This window comes from Theobroma umbraticum, unplaced genomic scaffold (genome assembly GCF_002168275.2).
Source record: "Theobroma umbraticum cultivar Fairchild unplaced genomic scaffold, ASM216827v3 scaffold_77.0, whole genome shotgun sequence".
NCBI classification, from domain to species: Eukaryota; Viridiplantae; Streptophyta; class Magnoliopsida; order Malvales; family Malvaceae; genus Theobroma; species Theobroma umbraticum.
The window spans coordinates 636,184-644,467 of NW_018397280.1; the positions used below are offsets into that span (position 1 = coordinate 636,184).

General features: G+C 31.9%; 1 long non-coding RNA gene across 1 annotated transcript; it reads left to right on the plus strand.

Moving 5' to 3' along the window:
* The first annotated feature begins 2,388 nt into the window (after positions 1-2,388).
* Positions 2,389-4,751, plus strand: LOC110428051 (uncharacterized). The gene is made up of 3 exons (XR_002446398.1): positions 2,389-2,886; positions 3,069-3,176; positions 4,466-4,751. It is a non-coding gene; the product is annotated as an uncharacterized LOC110428051 (long non-coding RNA).
* Positions 4,752-8,284: the final 3,533 nt, after the last annotated feature.

Consider the following 8,284-nt stretch of genomic DNA (forward strand, 5'->3'; position numbering starts at 1 on the left):
AAAATTGCGATTATATTTCTTGATTGAAGTGATTTTGTTCATGATAACAGAAGTAAGTAGGAATTTCCATTGCTATAACTTTTAATCGCAATCTCAATGTTAAATTGGGCCTTAATACTCTTTAAAAAATAAAACATTTGTAATTTCTTAAAAAATGAAAAAGAAGGAAATTATAAACCAATGGTAGATCGACTCAATTGATAAGGTTGTCCCCATCACGTAAGTGGTTTTGGTTCAAGCCTCACTAATGATCTCTCTTGGCCTATCCAGTTAGAAAGGTAATTAATTCCAATATCTAAGCCTTAATCTTTTTTGGTCCCAAGCTAGGCAATGCTAGAGGGAGAGTGAATAAAGATGGAATCGATGTGTGCTCTACATGCCAATCAACAGGTTTTTAGAAAACATTGATATCATTTTATCCACTGCAATTAATAGAAAGTTTCTTTTTATCTATGAGTTTATACAATTTATGTTATTTCACTAAATAAAATTTTGTCAAAAATTCTATAGTAAAACATTCGTTAACAATCTTGTCGATTAGAAAATGTAAAACCCTTTGACTTTGACATAGACTAAGTATGATGTTAATTAAGCTATTTGAGGAGTTAATTTCAACTTTGGTGTATATGCTTGTAAACTTAAAGATATGTCTATGTTAATAGAGAATGACTTTAAATTTTGACATGTTTAGGGACTTCTGATAATGTCGTGTATATTTTAAGGCTATGAAAGTATGAACCATGATACTTAGCCCAAATATGAATTTATAATCAATAAACTACAGTAAAACCTCTATAAATTAATATCTTTGAGACCTTGAACATTTATTGATTAATTGAGATATTATTTAATATATAAATTAAAAGTTTATTAATTTATACATTAATTAATAAAAATTAATTTATCAAGGCATTCTTTATTTTTTTTTCAAAACATTGAACTTAATATATGTATTGTGTATTATGATTATACAAATATTACCTAATTACCAAATTATAATATATCATTATTCTATGTATACTTAACTAATGTACTTCATAAATATTAAGTCAAACAAAAACATCTATAAAAAAATATATACAGTATCACAAACTGTAACACCCCGTACCCTCGCATAGGAGCCGATACGACTTTATCCAGAAGACGAAGGGTCGATTGACATAAATCTAAGTACCAAAGAAGGTGATGAGTGAAAGGAATAGTTTGGAATAAAATATTTCACAAGTAATAAAATAGTAATTAAATAATAATATTTTTATCGAAGATGAATTAGTGAGTTAAAAGGTGATTAAGAAGTGAATCGGGACAAAGTGAGACATTTTGGATCCCGAGCAAACGAGTGAAAATCTTAGAATAAAATAAAATTTTATTAATAAAATATTATTAAAATATTAATATTTTAACTATTATCGAAATTAATCATGAAGAAGGATTATATGACTAAACTAAGTAAGGGAGAAGAAGTCAGAAAGAATTTCAAATAAAAACAACATGGGTGGGGCCCGCGTGCCTTTAGTTAATAAAACAAGAATGGATAAATATATATTTAAATATTATGATGATATTTATGTGAAGTGCAAATTGTATATTTTAATTATACACATGTAAAGGAAGGAAGATAGAAGAAAATTGTAAAGGTTAAAAGTTGAAGGGTCGCACGGTAAATAAAGAAAAGTTTGAGGACTTTTGTGCAATTACAATATTTGAAGTTAAATGAAAATTAATTAACCAAGGGAAGTTATATTATATGGGATGATGAAATGTATATGTGAAATTTACTATTACATGCAAATTATTGCATGCAAAAAGAAGGAAGTTAGTGGGAAACATGTGAGACCCCACCATGTGATAGTTGATTAAAAGAAAAAGAATCAACTGTATTTAAGTGGAAGAAAACCATGGTTTAGCAAAGATACCCATGGTAAATAAAGTAAGGATGGTAATGTGATTTGAAAAGAAAAGATAATCGTAGCATGAAATGTTATCGGGTGATAAGGTGGATTCAAAGGAAATGAAAATGAAATGCATAAAAATACATGTGGAATGAAATGCAAATGAAATAAATCAAAAGAGAACACCATGTGGACCAGTGCATGGACAAGGCAATCTAACCAAAGAATAAAGGAATGGATAAGGAAACACTGCATGAATAAGCCACCAATGAGAGATGGCGTTAATAACAAAGAGAGGAATTGATTGGCATGACATGTAAAGATAAAAGAAAAGAAAATAATGGAAAAAGAATGGACAATGATGGTGGTAGGTGAAAAGGTTTCAAAAGCCTTTTTACCTTGTGATTTTAACCACATGAAAGCAAAAGGAAAATTGTAAAATGATCAAGCCTTGGGCAATCCGCCCATGAGAGAAGAAAGAAAGGAAATTTTAGTGTGGGGATCTTAGGAATATCTGCCCACACCAAGAAATGGCAAAATGACTTTGCCTTGAGAAAACCCGCACCCTTGGAAAGAAAAAGAGAAAGAATTGGCTTGGAAGCAAAGAGAGAAAGGAAGAAAAGAGAAAGAAAGAAAGGAGAAAAAAGAAAAAGATATGGAAGGTTTGCCCTAGTGGTTCCAAGCTAAGGAAGGAAGTAGAAATTTGATTTTAGTTATGAATTTCTTGAAGAAATGAGTTGGTAATTGTGTGAAAATGTTGTGGCAGCAAAGGGCTTCCAAGAATTGAAGGAAATAGATGCATGGTTACAGGTGGATCTTGGAATGTATGGTGATTTTGAGCTAGATAAGCAATGGGTAAGTATTTTGGCCTTGAAATCACAAGTAAAGAAGAGAAATGAGATATGCGCTAATTGTTTATGTTTGTGGCAACAACGATGACCATGGATGGGAGGAAATTGTGAACCATATGTGGAAATCAAGCTAAAACCGAGAGGTGAGCATGCAATGCATCTAAATTGTGTTATGTTGGTTATGAACGGTTGATAGTATGTGGAATGCTTGTTAACATGCTTGTGATTGAGGTTGATGAAAAATATAAAATTTGGTTAAGGAATCATTAATCAAGCTGCCCATATATGTGTATGATTAAGCATATTGAGTTTAATTTGTTGCTAGGAAAGTTTGTCGTAGTGGTGTGCTAGAGGAGATAACGAGTGATCGACAAGAAGAGTTAGCTAGATACGCACTTGAATCAATAGTGTTGTAGCGTCCTGCTATTATAAGGTGAGTAGGGGGTGTCGATTTCTAAATTTTCATACTATATATATGTATATATTGCTTTACGGTTGATAGATGTGTTGATTTATTTCAAATGCGATTTATGGATAGCATGAGCTGGTAGATATCCTAGGAATTTGTGAATGTCAAAGTTTTTGAAATTGTCTTGACCATATATACATATATATATATATATATATATACAAGCTATATATGTAAAGGATTTTAAAAATCGGGAAATGAGCTTTTTACCACAATTTCTATCAAAATGTGCCTTATTGATTGTGTGATGTGCATTCATGAATGAATTTCATACTCACCATGCTGATTTGCCATCAAAACCTCATGCAAAAGGTTTATAATGTTAATTTTTACAAAAAAAGGGTTTTATCATGTTACTGTGATTGGTATTTTGAAAATGATTTGAAATGATCTTTTAAAAACCCGATTTGGCTTTTAAGTGGTTTTACTAAACCAAGAGATTCGAGAGTAGGCTGAATGCCACATCAGCATAGTGTGACCCTTGTGCACAAGTGAGCTCTAGCTGGAGAACCTTTGGGTCGTTGATGGGCTGTTAGACATGGCTAGGGCCATGGTCTGTGATATATGTGGGACGACCATAGGTTGTTATATGTGGCTAGGCCACAAGTAATATTAGCAATTGCGATCGTTTGATTTCTCCGATGTTGGCCAACATCGTTGAGACTATCATGGCATGTTGGAATCTGTTGGAGCAGTGCTTCCAGTTTGTTGTTAAGTGGATGCGGGTCCATGGGTTGATATTTACGATTACCTACTCGAGAGTGATATCTCTTTGGGTTTTCAAACATGACTTCTTTCGTATGGTTAGAAATACTAGTTTTCTTGCAGCTCCCCTATTTGATTAAAAGCTTTCAGTGCTTTATTTATTGATTATGAATTAGTGACGCTGTGTTTAATACCTCGAGGATGAGATGATTTATGAGCTTGTGCAAAAGATTTAATGATGTTCATTTCATGGGAGCATGCGTGCTTATGTTAGTTCAATTTTAAGTAAAGGACATTAAGTGATTTTGATGATAGAAATCTTTCACTCACACTGGTTTTGAGAAAATGATGGTTAACGATTTCTTGCATAAAAATGCTTGGTTTTATACATAACGCAGAAATGTCCCCTTTACTTTTAAATGGATTATATGTTCTTATGTTTTTATATATTCAAATCTTCTGCCTTGGCTTGTTTCCCATCTACGCCCTACTCACGAAGTTGATGATCACTGAGTCTGTGAGACTTACCCCCTTATTTCCTTTTATAGATAAGTTATCAGCTCAAGTACATTGCTCAGCACCTCGAGACTTGCTGCAACATAAGTAATGGCATTTCTTAGAGTTGCACTTCAAGTCGCTCCACTGCATAGATGTTGTGTTGTGTAAAATAATTAGACTTATAAAGATTATCAGTTTATTGAAAATGTATTTTTTGAAAAACTTTAAGGTTGTGTATTGGATGTTAAGTGTGAAGTTGGGACACATGAGGATATTGTAACTAGTTGATATACTTTAATTGTAATTGTTTATTTGGTTTATGTAAACAAAAGTATTGTTATAACTACTCGATTCATATACACATTAGAATGTTTAGTTAAATTATTTGGAATCTCAACTAAGGCTTGTTCGGGATTTGACGGGTTCACTCGCAAGTCTTGAACATTGGTAACGATCTGGGAAGAGGTCATTACATAAACGGTAAAACTAAATATAGTGGCTTCTTATATCAAAAGTGTAAAAAAATCAACAATGACGGATGAAATGTATAAAGCATTGGGTGAGTACAACATAAAAAATCCAAATTGCACTTAAAAGCAATTGCAATAGTGGGTACCAAAAAAGTTTAACCTACAAGTGAACCAAGCAATAATATCAAATATGATCAAGAGGTTATTAGAGTAGTTATCAATCGATATTGAAAAGGTGATGGTAAACAATACAAAATGCAAAATTGCTAGAGAGAAGGTTCTTTACGAGTGGTTTGCTCAATACTAAGAAAATTTAGAGATGATGTCCAAACAAAACATCAATTTCAAGAAAAACAAGTAACATTAGAGTCATATTTTACAAAGGCCTCCTAATTGAGTTATGTATATATATAACTTTGATGTATCATATTCAAAAAAAAATTTGATGTATAATGAGATTATTAATTTATATATCAACTGAGAACTATATGTTTTTTTAAATGTATGATTTTATTAATATAACAAATTATTAATTTACCATGCTAGTCTCAAGTTGGGACTAGTCAAAACTATCATTTAATTAAGATTATTAATTTATCGAGTATTAATTTATTAAGGTTTTACTGTAGTATGTTTTGGAGTTTGATCAAATCTTTGACCATACCTTGAATATCTATATTGAAATTGTGAGTTGTATAGTTGCTTTGATGTCTGGTGGAAGCAGGAAATGATTTGAAATGGATTTGGGAGTTTGGATTCAAACTTAGAAAGTTTAAAGTTTTGAAAATTTAACTTCTAGACAAGATCTATCAACACATTAGAGAATGTGTTGATATATTTTAGGTAGAAAGCCTTGTGGAAACATTCTGTAAATTTTCTATCTAGATAAATTCAAATTGAGGTACATTTTGTTGAATTTCTATCGATACATTCATCAAATGTATTGATAGATTTATAAAAAAAGACATTTTGTGAAAAATGTATCAATTGATTTCCCAATCTATCGATACGTCTAAGGTAGAAAGCATTCTATTTGATTTCTATTGATACATTGCCTCAAGTATTGATAGATTTGTGGGAAACCTGTAAGAATGTATCGATACATTTATAAATGTATCGATACATTTATAAATGTATCGATACATTTATAAATGTATCGATACATGCTTGTAAGCCAATAAAACTAAAAGAGCTTTGGGTCGTTTACCCATTTGATAAACAAAAGAAAAACACTCCCATTACTCTACCCATTGGGACCCTACATTCCCTATGGTTGGATAAAGCTTGATTAAGGTAGTTTGGAGCGAAGAAAATGTAAAAAAAGGTAAGATTAAGCTTCTTAGCTATTTGGTTTAAGATTTAAACAGTTTATAGTTTTAGAACTTTGTTTTGGTTGAGTTGGGGTGCATCTCCTTAAAGTTGGCTAATTGGTGAGTCAAATTTGAGTTTGATTGACACTTGAGGTAAGGATTTTAAGTGTTCTCATTCTAGAATTTGGAACTAGACTGAAATGTGGAGTAACTAAAAAGTTGTAAGTTATTGTGTATGTTTGTGTAAGGGAGAGTTAAGGACTAAAGCTTGTTGCCATAATTAGAAGCTTGTTGATGAGCAGAGAAATTCAATTGGTTGTAGAAGGAGTTCTCATTTCAATGTGAGTAGGGCTTTCTATTTGAACTAAGAGGGTATATATATCTATATAATGTATATATATGTATCAATGTTAATTTGTTAGTTGATTATATTGTGTTAGCCTATAAATATAATGCCTATGTGATTATTTAAATTTGAAATACATGACTTTGTCTTTGTTAGAAAATGTTCTGAAATTTTATATCAACTTTAAAAGCTATAAGTACATGTGTGTGTGTGTGTATTTATGTTAATATGATTTGAAAATAGGAATCAAGCCTCTTTGGAAGTGTTTTATCATCAATAATATTTGGAGTTTGCTTGCTTGTTGTGAGCTATACTTTGCTAATGTGTTTGCTTTGTCCTACACTTAAAACCATGACCTAATAAGTTGAATGTAATTATTGATATGAGTTAATAATTGATGATCTTGGTACCATTAACTTGGTATGATAATGCATTTAGAATGCTAAGTCTTGTGGTTTGATTAGTATTTTGATAAGTCTAATATCTTTAATTTGTGAGGGTCATAACACATTTGAAATATTGGATGAACACAAACGCATTGAAAAGGGATAATGTGAATTGGGTAAACATATGTGGCATACTGAATTATGATCAATTGATATGTGTTGAGTTTATAAGGTGTTAATGGCATGATGGCATTGAATTTGGATATGTGTTTTGTTTAATGCTTATGAATTATGGATGTGATTTGTTTGTGATTTAGTGGCATCCCTCCTCTATGAATCTATTCTCTGTCGGTTGCTTTGGCACTGAGCATGATTTGCTTTCCATCAACTACTTTAGCATCACGCGTGTTTTGTTTCTCCATTGGTTGCTTTAGCATTGAGGGTGATTTGTTCTTCACCAAATGCTTTGGCATCGTGCGTGGTTTGTTTCTCCATTGGTTGCTTTGGCACTGTGCATGATTTATTTCTCTATCAGTTGCTTCGACACTGAGTATGATCTGATTCTTGTCAGTTGGCCACTCAACAATGATTATGCTATGTCTAGGGAAAACCCTTCATTGATTATGTTTTGTGCATTGTGATAAGGATCTGTAGGCAATATGTTGTATTATTCAAATGTGAAAACTTATGTGTTGTTGGCTGATGGCTACGATAAGTTATGATATGTGTCCCTAAGGGATGACATTATGTGGTCAATGGACATAGAATCTTTAAGGATTAGTTGATTCGTTCATGATATATGTGTTGGCATGAGCCTTATAAGCCAATTTGTGGTTTTATAGGAATCACAATTTGGCACATTTTGTTATTTATAACAACATTGATGTAGATATGCTTTGAAAAGCAATTGTATTGTGATACAATTATGAGATTTTTATGCATTAGACCATTGTTCCTAAAAGTTTTTAATCATTGTATTATTGAGATGAAACATCAATAATGCTCAAAGATCGGCACGTGCTATGTTCCTTACTTGTGAAGTAAGCACTACTCTCATAGGTTTAAGTATAGAGACATTTGGAACTAGCTTGTGGTGCTTGCAATGGGAGAGCAATTTCACTGAACATGACCTAACATGAGAAGTTCATTTGGTATCTCACTCTCGTGTCTATGCAATACTTCTCATGTGTCAGTTGTCTAATTACTCCTTAGACTTAAGACACTAGATTGTCTTATATGTGGGGTACTATGTTTTGGTTTCAATCTTATGGGTCCTACCAAGGATGCCAAATTAGGATGCTTTTGAGTATAGTAAGAAGCATATGAAGACAAATGAGTGATCAAGATAGAAATCATC